At 39.5% G+C, this 13,973-nt stretch overlaps 1 protein-coding gene across 7 annotated transcripts in view; it reads right to left on the bottom strand.

Moving 5' to 3' along the window:
* UBE2H (ubiquitin conjugating enzyme E2 H) overlaps positions 1 to 13,973 on the bottom strand; it is a 123,987-nt gene that overhangs the window by 61,814 nt on the left and 48,200 nt on the right. The window lies entirely within an intron of this gene.

Genomic DNA, 13,973 nt, shown 5'->3' on the forward strand with positions numbered 1-13,973 from the left:
AGAAACCAGAGTCTTTATGAATAATTAGAATGAAAGAACTGGGATGAACACTTTCAACAAAAACCTGAATGTTGCTTTTTTTTTAAATCCTCACTTGAGGATATTTTTCTATTTATCTTCAGATGGAGTGGGAGGGAGAGAGGGAGGGAGAGAAAGGGAGAAAGAGAGAAACATCGACATGAGAGGGATACATCCAACTGGTTGCCTTCCACATGACCCTGACCAGTGCTGAGATAAACCACAACCGAGGTACATGCCCTTGGCCGGAATCGAACCCGTGACTCATTGGTTTGCAGGTGATGCTTTTCCCCTGAGCCAAACAGAGGCCAGGGCTGAAATGTTGCTTTTATTTTTTTATTATTTTTTTTCTTTGATTTTTTAGAGAGAGGAAGGGAGAGGGAGAGAGAGATAGAAACATCAATGAGAGAGAACATCGACTGGCCACCTCCTGCATGCATGTCCCCCACTGGGTATTGGGCCGACAACCTGGGCATGTGCCCTGACCGGGAATCAAACCGGCTACCTCTTGGTGCATGGGTCGACGCTCAACCACTGAGCCACATTGGCCAGGCAAGAATGTTGCTTGTTAAAAGAAAGTCCATAGTGCCCTGGCCAATTTGGCTCAGCAGTTAGAGTGTTGGCCTGCAGACCAAAGAGTCACGGGTTTGATTCTGGTCAAGGGCACGTGTCTCAGTTGTGGTTCGGTTCCCAGACCAGGGCCGTTAAGGGAGGCAAGCAATCACCCCACTCTATCTGAAGATGAAATGGCAAAATATCCTCGGGTGAGGATTTTAAAAAAAAGTCCATAGTGCCCAGCCTGTGTTGCTCAGTGGACTGATCACTGTTTCATGGACTGAGAGGTCCTGGTTCAATTCCTGGTCAGGGCACATGCCCAGGTTGTGGACTCGATCCCCAGTAGGGGGCAGGCAGGAAGCAGGAGGCATGCAGGTGGATGTTTCTCTCTCTCTCCCTTTTCTTCTCTCTCTAAAAAAACCATTAAAAAACATTTTTTAAAAATAGCAATAAAATAAGAAAGTCCATAGTGAAAACAGACCAAAGAAATAAAAATTTTTAATGGAAAAAAAAGCTGCTTTAAAAAAAATATATTCTACTATGAGAAAATATCCCAATATGATTAAATAAGCAAAAAACCCTGGAAAGTCCAGAGATGTGAGGTGAGGGGACTATAAACTAGGTGTGCAATGTGACACAGGATGAAGAGTGGTTGAAGATATTTTAAGCATCATGCAAGTGACAGATGATAGAGCTGAGAGAGGAAGCTTTTCAGCCATGCTAGTAAGACTGCTAGCTCAAGACCAAAAGAAATGATTACCACATAGTAAGAACTGGGTTGTCAGGTACAATTAAGAGATATGAAAGTGATAAATAATATGGAAGCTAGCCTAATAATTTAAACAGAAGTCTGAGATTTAAATATGCATAAACAGCAAGAGAATAAAGATTATATTGTTATGTGGTACAGGAAGGAAATTAAAACTCTAGTTTCTCACAAGGAGCGCTTCCTGAATAATTAAACAATGTGAAAAAAAAATCAAAGTTATTTAGCAAAACAAGAGAAAACAAACCTAGACACATACAACAGTGGGTGTATATATAGTAAGAAAATTTGGCATTGAAAAGGTGACAAAACTATTAGGTTTCCCCCTCTCATGTTTGTACCATGGGGACAAGTAGGACTGAAAGGCTCAGGTGCCACTGAGACAAACAGTTCTCTGGTGCCAAAATCTGAGGGCAGAGTGCAGTTCTGAGAATGTCTTTCAATGCAACTAAATAATCTCATTTATTGAGTTTTAGGCTTTAAAAAAATAAACTGTCGCCCTGGCCAGTTTGGCTCAGCGGTTAGAGCGTCGGCCTGCGGTCCTGAGAGACCCGGGTTCAGTTCCCGCTAAGGGCACGTACCTCGGTTGCAGTTTGTCCCCGGCCCTGGTCGGTTGTGTGGGTGGCAGCCACTCGATGTGTCCCTTTCACATCGATGTTTCTCTCTCTCTCTCTCTCTGTTCCTCTCTCTCCCCACCCCACTCTACCTGAACAAAAAATGGAAAAATGTCCTTGGGTGAGGATAAAAAAAATAAATAAATAAAAATAAAAATAAATTGTCTTTAAACTGTGAATGGGGACAAAGCAGCTTTCCCACCCCCTAACCCTCTAGACTCACTGCCCAGATACTACAATGTTGCCTAAATACTGCCATTGTTTGTATTTTATATAGAAATGTTTATACATAGACACATTCACATCATCTCAGAAACACAGGTGTAAACTGTTCTGTAAACCTTTCTCCATGTAGTATTTGGAGGACATCTTCCTGTATTAATACTTACAGATCTAAGTTATGCACCCCTTTTTAATGCCTGCGTAATATCGATGTATCATAATTTAAGCATCCATTAGTAAAAAAGTAGGTTGTCAGTTTTGTGCCATCACAATGTTATAATGAACAACCCAGTACATGTCTCTTGCTATACTTTTTCAAGTTTTTGTTTGCAATTTCTAAAAGTAGAATTTCAGAGTCAAAGGGATATATACTAAATTTTGATAGGGCCTAAATGTCCTTCCAAAGGTTGTACCCAGTTACTTTCTTTTTTTTTTTTATCCTCACCCGAGGACACTTTTTCATTCCTTGTTCAGATCGAGCAGGAGGGAGAGAGAGAGAGAGAAACATCGATGTGAAAGGGACACATCGAGTGGCTGCCACCCGCACGACCAACCAGGGCCGGGGACAAACTGCAACCGAGGTACATGCCCTTAGCAGGAACCGAACCCGGGTCTCTCCGGACCGCAGGCCGACGCTCTAACCGCTGAGCCAAACCGGCCAGGGCCGTACCCAGTTACTTTCTAACTAGTAACTGGATGAGCCAACTGGTTTTCCTCTCACCAATACTAGCATTATATTAAAGCTTTTAAAATGAAATGAAGTTCATGTTTAAACACTACCCCAATTGTCATCTGCACCTCAAATTGCCCAGGGCTCTTGTTCCCTTATGCTGTTCACCAATTCAACAGCAGCTCTAGCTGGACCATCTAAGCTTGGAAAAGGATCCACTCTGCTAATCCTCTTCCTACATATGCAGCACCTTCCATTAACTATCTCAAAGACAAGACTAGCCAATCAAATTTCAACCCATTAGCTAGGGTAATTCCAAAACCTGAGCAGAAAAAGGCATAAGAGTTTAGTCTGACAATGCATCATTTAATTAAATGACAAGAATAGTAGCTTACCTACTTCTCTAAATACTTAAAGTATTTGTACTCCTATAATCTAAGCCCCAAACAGAATATGAGGTCAATTTCTTATTTCTTGGGTAGATCTGAAATTTTAAATACTCCTTATACCAAATTACTTTTGTTATTACAAAATAATAAATTCCCATAAAAAATTACACAGATTTGAAGAAACATACCATGTTAGTCTCCAATGTACTAAAAGCTAAAAACCACAGTCTGCCCTTGACTACTTAAAACAAGAAGGAAACCTTGCAGAAAATAATTCAAACATATGAAATGGTATTTACCTTTCATAGATCTAAACAACATTTTTATTATTTGATTTTCCAGTTACAAATATTATCAAATAACTTTTCCATTAGGGAATGTTAGGATTTTCACCTTACCCCCACAGTCCCTCTCCCTAACCACCACTGCTAGTCAAATTGATATTCCGAGATTACGTTAATAATGACAATGTAAATATTATTCACTGCTGAGCCATATATTACTGTATGATTAAGTTTTTTCTTTTCAGTATTTTTTCCCAAGGAAATAATCACTAGCTTAAAAAACTAAGCAAAGAAAACAATGTATTTATCATTAATCTGTCCCTAAACTCTGATAGAACTGTCTCAACATGTTTAAACACATCAAGATGAATCTTTGTATTTCTCTCACAAATGTTATCTTTCTCACTGTTGGGCTCGATCAGGTAGCATGCATTCCCTAAGCACATGTTAGCTAGATGGCAAAGGAGTGATTCATGAATATGCTAACTGACAGAAGGAAGCCAAACAGGGATCAATAACTGACTGCAATCTGTACATGAGTAACCCACCATTGTTCTGTTAAAAGGAACCACTAAACATCACTTTGAAATAAACAGAAGATAGTCAAGACATCAGCATTATTTAGATGGTATATCCAAACTGAAAAGTCACATTTTGGAGATGGAGAGAAGACAGCAAGAAGTTTGAATACCCAATTAACCACTCTGCCACTCGTTTTCACAAAATCACCCGGTTTCAGAGCTCCCCTATGCCGAAGAAAAAGGGCTCTTTTTCAAGAATAAAATTTTTTTCACAATAAAAAAATTCAGAATTCTAGTGGTTAGAGAGTGGGCTCCTTCATTAGACTGAATCTCAGCTTCATTTACTTGCCATAAAGGTCTTGGGCAGGTCACTTAACCTCTGTGTGCCTTGGTTTTCCTCAGTGTAAAAAGGGAGTAATAGCAAATATATCACAGGATTAAGGAAAGGCTCAGTATTTGCTATTATTAATACACCAAAAAATAGCATCCTCAGATTTAACAGGGCACACCTGTTAGTTTAATCTACCTTTATTAATTACTAACCCACGAAGTTGAAATTATATCTCTTCAATCTTGAGAAGAGCTAAGTACATGTGACTTTTTTACCTTTAATATGCTTAGTCTTAATTATATCGATGCTATCAATCGCTAATGAGGAGATTATTAACCTATAACTTGTTCCAAAAATAGCATTCAGCCCAACTTCTATACTAATGCAGCCCCTTCCTAATTCTTCAAATTTACTACTTCCCCTTTTTAGTCACAAATATTAGCAACAGCTACTCCTTTTAGAGTTTACAGTGTACTGGGAACTATTCTAAACTTCTTTACTAACTCATAACCCTCACAAGAGCCCAAGGACACAAGTTATTATTACAAAGATAGGTTAAGTAACCCACACAGCCAGTAAGTTGTAGAGCTAGAGTTGGAACACAGGCAGTATAGTTCAAACATGTGCTCTGATTAGCCATGCTACACTTTCTACAGATCACAGAGCTGTTGGAGAGGGGTATAGCATACTCAAACTTATCCAGAGACTAACTCCAGAGAGAATGCAGAAGATGGCAGGGTGACAATGATGGGGAAAAGGCCAGCTGGGATCTGAAGAACAAGGACAGGTGAGCTTAAAGGTAGCAGAGGGCTGGAGAAGAAGCTACATTTCAATGAGATTTCTAAGAACTGAAAGAACTTCATGACTAATTATACATGAGGGAGAGAAAACTCAAGAATATCTGATGTTTCTGACCTGATAGATGACACTATTCCCACAAAAATAAAAGGAAAGGCAGGAAGAGCAGCAAGTTGGGGTGGGGTAGATAAAAAGAATATGGGACATTGAAGTGTAAGGTGATGAAACAACATTAAGTAATATTCTCTCATTTTAATCTAGCCTTTAAAAGGTTCTAGGTAATGCTGAATGAATGAATGAAGTACAACTTCTGATTCTTACTAGTCTAAAGAATTATTAAATAACCAACTTACATGTCCCCCTTGTTCCACTGATGAGAGTTAAGGAGGGTCTACTTCTCCAGGGTGAAAGGCCCTAGAGTACAGCAAACCTGGGTTTGAGGCCCAGTTCCATCACTTCCTAGGTAAGTGGCCTAGGACCTAGCTACTCAAGGTGGTGAACAGAAACTGGGCCCCATTCCAGACTAATAAGATCCCCCGATGACTAACATGCACATTAAAGTTTGAGAAGCACCAAACTACAGCAAGTGAAATGTTCTCTAAATCTTGCTTCTTTCCCCACATTTACAAAAGTAAAGATAATCATTTTTACCCCACAGGGTAGCTGAAGATTAACAAATGCCAAGTATTTACCAAGCCTCTACTAAGAGATGTTAGTGTCTTACGCATGATATGTTATTTCATTTAATCCTGTCAACAACCCTACTATGCAGGTGTTTTCCACGATAAAGGTGATTGGGCCCTGGCCAGTTTGGCTCAGCGGTTAGAGTGTCAGCCCGCAGAACAAAGAGTCGTGGATTCAATTCCAGTCAAGGACAAGTACCTCGGTTGCGGTATGTCCTGGAATCGTGTGGGAGGCAACCAGTTGATGTGTCCCTCTCACATCAATGTCTCTCTCTCTCTCCCCCTCCCTCCCTCCCTCCCTCCCACTCTGTCTGAAGGTAAATGGAAAAATATTTTTGGGTGAGGATTTAAAAAAAGATGGGCTGTGACACTTTCCAAGGTAAGATTGTTGGTGAGTAGCAGAGCTACCACTCATTATCTCTTAATATTCTGCTTCCCATTAAGCCCAAGAATGCATATACACCCTTGCAGTGAAAGACACAAAATGAGTTTGTGAAAAGGGAAGGAGAGAAGCCTTGCACTCACAGAAAACCCAGTTTAAAATAAGTTAACACATCAATCAATATAATTAAAAAACAGTACTAACACAGTTTAAATGACTTTGCTGTGTTTAATGTGAACTGGTTTTCAGAGGATGAGATCACATTAATGCAGAAAATAACTATGGTCAATATGACTAACTGAAAATTCTCAATATGATACAGTTGGCTTATCTATCTATATTATAGGTTCCCCAGGGATAGGAATTCAGGCACAGAAAGAAACTTCCTAAGAGTATCTGGCCAATTGTAAGATATGCTGCACATAAGACTAAAATTTGAGGATTTGTTTTTCCCAGTCATTATCTGTGAAAATTAACTTTCCAGAAAGAAATACGCAAAATAAACATTTAGAACCACAAATTCTAACAGATAACCAAGTACTAGTTTCAAACAAATCTAACCTACATGAATTACTGTTATCGATAGTTGTCTAATCTCATACACACAAGCCCACACAATATGACTGACACAGTATATTCAAGCCACATTCTTTCTCTCCGCCTTCCCAGCCACACTGGTCTTTCATTTCCTGGAACACAACAAGTACTTGCCCTGCTTAGAACCACCTTTGCAATGCTACTTCAGGCTACACCTCACTTCCCTCTTCCTACAGAAAGCTTGCTTCTTATTCTTTATGGTGTGTCTTAAGAGTCACTTCCTCAGAGATCTTTCTAGTCACCCGAAGTACACACCCCTACAGACTCCCCAAATATTCTCTACTTCAGCCCATTGTCCCAGTCCCTTGCTGGTCTAGCCATACGTACTATATTGTTTATTTAGATCCTCTTCACCTCCAACAAAATTCAAGTTCCAAGAGGGCAGGGAACCTTATCTAACTTGTTCTTTGCCCGGCACATAGTGGGTGTTCAACAAACACTGGTTACATGAATAAAGTGACCGGGTGCCAGGCAATATGCTAGACACTGGGATCTGGAAATAAGAATGCCTGCTCTCAGATAGTTCTAGTTCTATTGAAGTAGACAAGCAAGCAATTAGCAAACAGTGAAATAAATGAATGTTATGAAAAGGGTTACTTGGAGAATGTTAAAGAAGCATACTGAGGATGCTCCAAACCCAGGGGGGTGGGGAAGGGAAAGGGTGTTTCCAGGAGATAGTGATGTCAGCTGAACCCAAGGGGACATTAGCCTTTTGTTTTTACATAGCAGCTACAATAAAGTTTTCTCCAAACACATATAATAAGATGGTCCTCAAAGTTCAACTTGAGATCAATGCTTAATGACTGAAAAAGAAAAGGGTGTAAGCCATCTAAAAGAGAAAGCTTGGCTCCCCTTGCAAGCAGAGCCAGAATGAATGTACTCACACTTGAAGAAAAAAAAAAAAAAGAAGGTATATGACAGCAAAGGTCTGACTTGTAAGCAACTAAAGAATTTTTTTAAAGGCTGGCAAGGGCCATGGAAGCAACTGGGCAGGAGGAGCATTTGCTCGTAGACATGAGTTTTCTGGTCAGAAGGAATCTCCCTATTATGAGATGGTGGCATCAACCAATTAAGTCAGGCCATTAAACACTTGATTCAACTCATTGCTTTTGTTCTGATCCCTTATCAGATAACCTAGTTATGGTATAGGCTCCTAGCTACAACCAGGAGATAACACACTGGTACACACTGAAAATTACATGCTGACTTTCCAATTTTACCTTTCAGACTCATGAGCTTGGTTAATCTGAGGCCAGGGAAGTAGACCTGTTGACAGCTAACCAATCAAGTATTTGGGGAGGGGGTGGAGTACCCCTCCTAACAAAGGATGAGGACAGCCTGATTTCAGAGGCAAAGAAAAGGACTTAAAAATATCTGAGGTGGCCATGGTCGGTTTGGCTCAGCAGTTAGAGCATTGGCCTGAAAACTGAAGGGTTGAAGGCTCAATTCCAGTCAAGGGCACATACCTGGGTTGCAGATTCAATCCCCAGCACCGGTCAGAGTTGTTTAGGAGACAACCTACTGATAGCTTTTCTCACATCAATGTTTTTTCTTTCTGTCTTCCCCGCTCCCTCCCTCTTTCCCACTCTCTCTATAAATCAATGGAAAAATATCCTCGAGTGAAGATTAACAAATGTGTGTGTGTGTGTGTGTGTGTGTGTGTGTGTGTGTGTATGAATGAGGTGGAGCCCCAGCTAGGTAGCTCAGTTAGTTAGAGCATCATCCTGATACACCAAGGTTGTGGGTTTGATCCCTGGTCAGGGCACATACAAGGAGCAACCAATGAAGGCATAAAAATAAATAAAACAACAAATCGATATCTTTCAAAAAAATTAATTAAAAAAGAAAATTTGAGGTGGATCTGACAGAAAAGGTGAGGGAACAGGGAGAAGCCAAAGATGATTCCAAGGTTTCAGGTTTAAGTTATTTGGGTATGGCAATATCATTCAGCAAGAGAAAAGTACAATAAGAGAGGTATAGGACTTGTGCAGATGTCCAATTTAGGTCATGTTGAATCTGCAGTCTCTGACGAGCAGCTAGGTGGAGATGTCCAGTATGCATTTGGCCATCCAAGGCCAAAACTCAAGAGATGTGGAATTTTAATTTTTGAGACAACTGCGTCAGGCCATAGATGAAATCAGACGAGAAAAGTATGTGTCAATTAACAAGAAATGAGGACCAACTGTGGAAACTGAGAAGGAGAACCTTGCAAGGTAGGCTATGAAATAGAGATAGGCATCTAGAACTATTCTAACTATTTGTTAGGTTATTGTTTCAAAGATTTCAACAAGTACATGTGCACATTTTTTTTATACAGAGAATTACAAGTTTTAAACGAAAAAGAAAAGCAATTTGATAATAGTAAAGTTACTGAAAAAGACACAAAAATTCTTTCAGAATACCATAATATGGCTTCCTGGGACAGGAAGGAAATCAATGAGGTACACCCTGACTTCTTACCAGTACTTCAAAAAGTGAAATAAAGCTGGTTGAAAGTAACAAAGAATTTTCTTTTGGGACTTACTTTAGATGTTAAATCTTGCCAAGAGTTCAGAGTCCATGATATTAACCATCTTTGGTTGAATTTTCAAGACAGAGATAAAAGCTCCAGTGGATATTTTAATGACTAACACGGGTTTTGAAAGACATTACTAGACTCTGAGACAAACCAAACCTTTGTCCTCTAAGAGGTCTATGCTATAGCACAATACTACTCTCCCCCACACTATCATGAGTTTGTGACTCACTGAGATGGAAGAGCCACTGAAAAGTTTATTGTCATCAAGAACCATTTATTAAGGTTTATTCTGTTGCTTTTAGCAAAGCCAAGCTAAAAACTGAGTTGTACAACATTTCTTACCCTACCATACCATATTTTACAACTTTGCTATGGAAGACCCAACTACTCAATAAAAAACAAATAACCAAAAAAAACCCTGGGATTTTTAATACAAGTTGCAAAATTAAGTGCCAAAATTAAGTGACAATAGGTCATATGAGAAAGACTGGATTGTGTAAGAAGAAAATGAGGTTCGAACCAGACTCTTAAGGAAAAGCCAGACAGACAAAAGAAGAAATATGAGGTAACAGGAGTACTGCAGGCAGGGTACATACATGAGCAAAGATACAACTGGGAGCTGTGCTAGGAACCAGCTGATCAGTTTTTTTTGAAATAAGAGATTTATGGAGGCAGGCGGTAGCTGATAAGGCCAGAGAAGCAGACGAGGCGAAACAGCAGAGGACCAGGCTGCAGAATTCTGTATTTGATCCGATAAAGAGTATTTAGCCGGTGATTTAGCCGGTGGATGGTGGATACAAAGCCAGAGTTTAGAAAAATTAATCTGGTAACTGTGTGTAAAGGAGTAACAGGGTATATCATCATGATTGTGGGGGGCATATATCTGTTAAAATTCATCAAATTATATGCTTAAAATTGTTAAATTTTATTGTATGTAAATTATATACCAGTATGGCCAATTAAAAAAAAAAAGACAGGAATGAGATAAATATTAAATAAATACAGGCTGGCCCCGCTGGTAGGGCTCAGTGGTTGGGCGTCAACCCATGCACCAAATGGTCACCGGTTCAATTCCCAGTCAGGGCACTTGCCCAGGTTGTGGGCCCAATCCCCAGTGTGGGGCATGCAGGAGGTAGCCAATCGATGTTCTCTCTCAACGATGTTTCCATCTCTCTCCCCGTCTCCCATCATCGCTCTCTAAAATCAACAAAGAAAAAAATATTAAAAAAAAAAAAAAGGCTATAAAATTCTGAACATTTTGACAGCTGAGATTAATTCAGCAGTGTGCCAAAAACAGCTGATTACATGTATCTCTTCCCAACTTCAAGCTCAGTAGGATAACATTGGTAGTCTGAAACCAGCCATGGTGGAGTTTTTGCATCTCAGAAATCAGCAAATGCTACAAATCAGGGCTTTATCTCCCCACCCCCTCAGGGCAGCTGTTCAACATTCACCAGCATACCATTATATCATTTCTATTCAAGGGCAAGTATAAATATGGCACTAAATTAAGAGCCCTTTGACATTTTCTTTTTAATTCAAAATAATGACAGTTCTGAAATACATTTTTTAGGGCTGATACTTTATTAGGAGATTTTTGTTTGAAGAGTAGATGAAGAGAAGGGGAGAGGGTGGCAGAAAGTGCATGATTAGGTTGCGTCCAATATCCATGAGTCCCAACTGGACTGTACTCAAATGTAATTTATTGGGGGGATGTTTGTAAACAAAGGTAGTTAAAGAAATATTTTGTGGTGAGAAAAAGCTCTGGCATCAGTATACCTTTATTAAAGTCCTAGTTTCTCTAGTTGGATCATCTTAGCTAACTCATTTAACTGCTTTCAGCTTTGGTTTCCACATTTTATTTAATTTTTGTTGAGTTTATTGGGGTAACACTGGTTAATAAAGTGAAACACCATTTCTTAATCTTACCATCAGATGGTTACTAAAAAAGATTTAATAAGAGCCTAACATTTTATTAAATTCAAGAACTAAAGGATGCATGTGTATGAATAAGACAGAAACCTTTGTGCCTCTCAATCAAGGTTTTCTAGCTATTATGTGGCTCCTCTGGCACTAATACCAATTGATAATGATAAAGCACCAAAAAATTCCAGCATTCACTCCATTATAATAAATGCTAATTGCATGGGCCTATGATTGAAATATGCTTTCCTATTTCAAACTAGTTGTTTTCAATAGAGTAAAGAGCGATTCCTGGTGAAACCCTACTGTGAAAAGATGAACTTTGTGTTAACAATTTAGTTTCAAAAACTATTCATTTATAGATGGCTACTTCACATCTCTGAAGCAAAATGGCTCAGTTGTTATGCAGATTACTAAGCAGTCACTTAAGAATAAAGAAGTTTCTTCTTTAGAGGCTCCAGCTAACTATCTGCATAGGCTCAAAACCAGCAGTGTACTATACATATATGACAGCAAATAATGGTAATTGGATGCAGAGAAATGTGCACCTCCTTGAAATGTGAACCAGAGAAATTATACCATTTTCCAACCCACATTCCAACCAACCTGGGGTTCCTCCTAAGAAAAAATGCCTTTATGGAGTTCCTGGGTCTCTATCTGTAAATGTAAATCAAAGTACAGAAGGGAAATTTGGGAAGAGATATAGAACATTGTTCTCTACAGTGATTCCAGGAGTCCTTAACAGACTTAAGTTTTGTTTCAAAAGTTCTTAACTCCATTACTTAGAACTCAGAATGTAAATTCTCACAAATAAAAGCCAATTTAAGTCATTTGTATCTAAAGTACACTGTTTTACTTTGGAATATTAATCCTCATCTATGCCAATGTTTCTACTAGAAAATGTAAATGAATCTGTAGTTCTAAAACAAGATGCTAACATGTTCATCAGTTGAACTTTGTTACATCTAGAGCCCCTCTCAGTGAAAAAGAAGAAGGTTTAAGAAGAATTTTCATGAATAATTATGAGATATAAGAAGCAGGGAGAGAATGTCAGGTGGGAGAAATAACTGGAAATAGGAAGAAATGTGTTAAGAATTATTATGGTATTAGTGACATCCTCTGCCCCAATGATAACTAGGTGAGGAGAAGGGGGTGGTAGGCATTCATTACACATGTATACTTGGATGAAGCACTCCATGAGTTTCTGATCTACACCCCAAATTAAGAACCACTGCTCTATGGAGTGAGCTGCCAGGCCATGAAGAGCATACAAGGGGTAGTTATAAGCCCCAGGCCATCTTTGTACCATAGACCCTAGCCTAAGAGTCTTTTCTTTTCTTTTTTCCATCCTTCTCCTTTTTTTCAATCCTTCTCATGCTTAGAGAGAAGAGGGAAGAGAGAGAGAGAGAGAGAGAGAGAGAGAGAGAGAAACATCAATCGGCTGCCTTCCATACATGCCCCAAGAGGGAATCGAACTCACAACCCAGGTATGCACCCTGACTGGGAATCTAACTAGCAACCCTTTGGTGCACAGGACAAAACTCAACCAACTGAGCCACACCGGCCGGGCAAGGGTCTTTTCTCTTTTGCCACTTTCCTTAAGTTTTTCATTCCCCTGGAAGGGTAGAAATAAGAAACCCCTCCAACAAAAAAAAATTGTACATGTGGCCCCCCAACTCTTTGTTAATAAATATTTACCATTTTTCAAAACAACCGAGCCCAGATGTACAATGCACAGTTCTAGGAGCTGGGAACAAAGGTATAGAAGATACAGGATTTATCCTCCAAGGAGCGCCTTGAGAGAGGCAGGAGTTGGACCACAAGCACACAGTAGATTACAGAGTGGTAACTAACTGCTTATCTGAGGGAAAACAAAGAGTGCTATTGTTAAAGCATGCAGAAGACAAGAAAAGCAACTAAAGCAAATGTGGAGATGTGGGGAGGGGTAACAAAGAAAGCTTTGAGGCAGATTCAAAGTTGTAGGTGAATATTGAGGAATAAATGTAAGTTATAACACCAGAAAAGGAAAAAGGGACTATGTAGGACAGTTAGAAACTGTCCTCTGAGAAGGCAGGTTTTACTGCAGGAGTGGGTGCAGCACCACAGCTCGGACCTTCACAGTAGGAAGGCACCTCTATCGAAATGACTCTTATACCACGTTAGGCTTTAAACCACAGGCAGTGAAGAACAACTAAGGGTTTTAAGCAGGAAGTGGCATGATCAGATATACAAAAAACAGGATCGCTCTAGCAAAAAAGAGACAGACCAGATACAGGGAGACCTGAGGTTGTGAGATGATTTGCAACAGTCTAGGTATATCATGAGGGCCTGAATAAAGCAGTGATTGTGAGGATGGAAAGAAGAGGGAAGAGTAACAATCTCAAGGGGGCAGAATAAACAGGATGAGGGAGGAGTTAAGGGACACTCAGGTTTCCCACTTAGGTAACAGATGAGCGAACACACACACATACACAGAGATTATATTCTAATTTTGGAGGATACAGTAATGGAATCAGTATCAGACATGTTCAAGTTTTAGGAACCTGTTGAGATATTCTTGGAGAAGAGTTTGGAAGGCAGGGAGCTATATTAATCTAGAGTTGGGAAATAACTGAATATATGTATATAAAAATCATTTTCTAGCAAGGGATGTGCTATATGTGAGAAGAAAACTGAGGATAAAGCCCATGGGAAAACCAACC

Source organism: Molossus molossus, unplaced genomic scaffold (assembly GCF_014108415.1).
Source record: "Molossus molossus isolate mMolMol1 unplaced genomic scaffold, mMolMol1.p scaffold_m16_p_7, whole genome shotgun sequence".
In the NCBI taxonomy this organism is placed as follows: domain Eukaryota; kingdom Metazoa; phylum Chordata; class Mammalia; order Chiroptera; family Molossidae; genus Molossus; species Molossus molossus.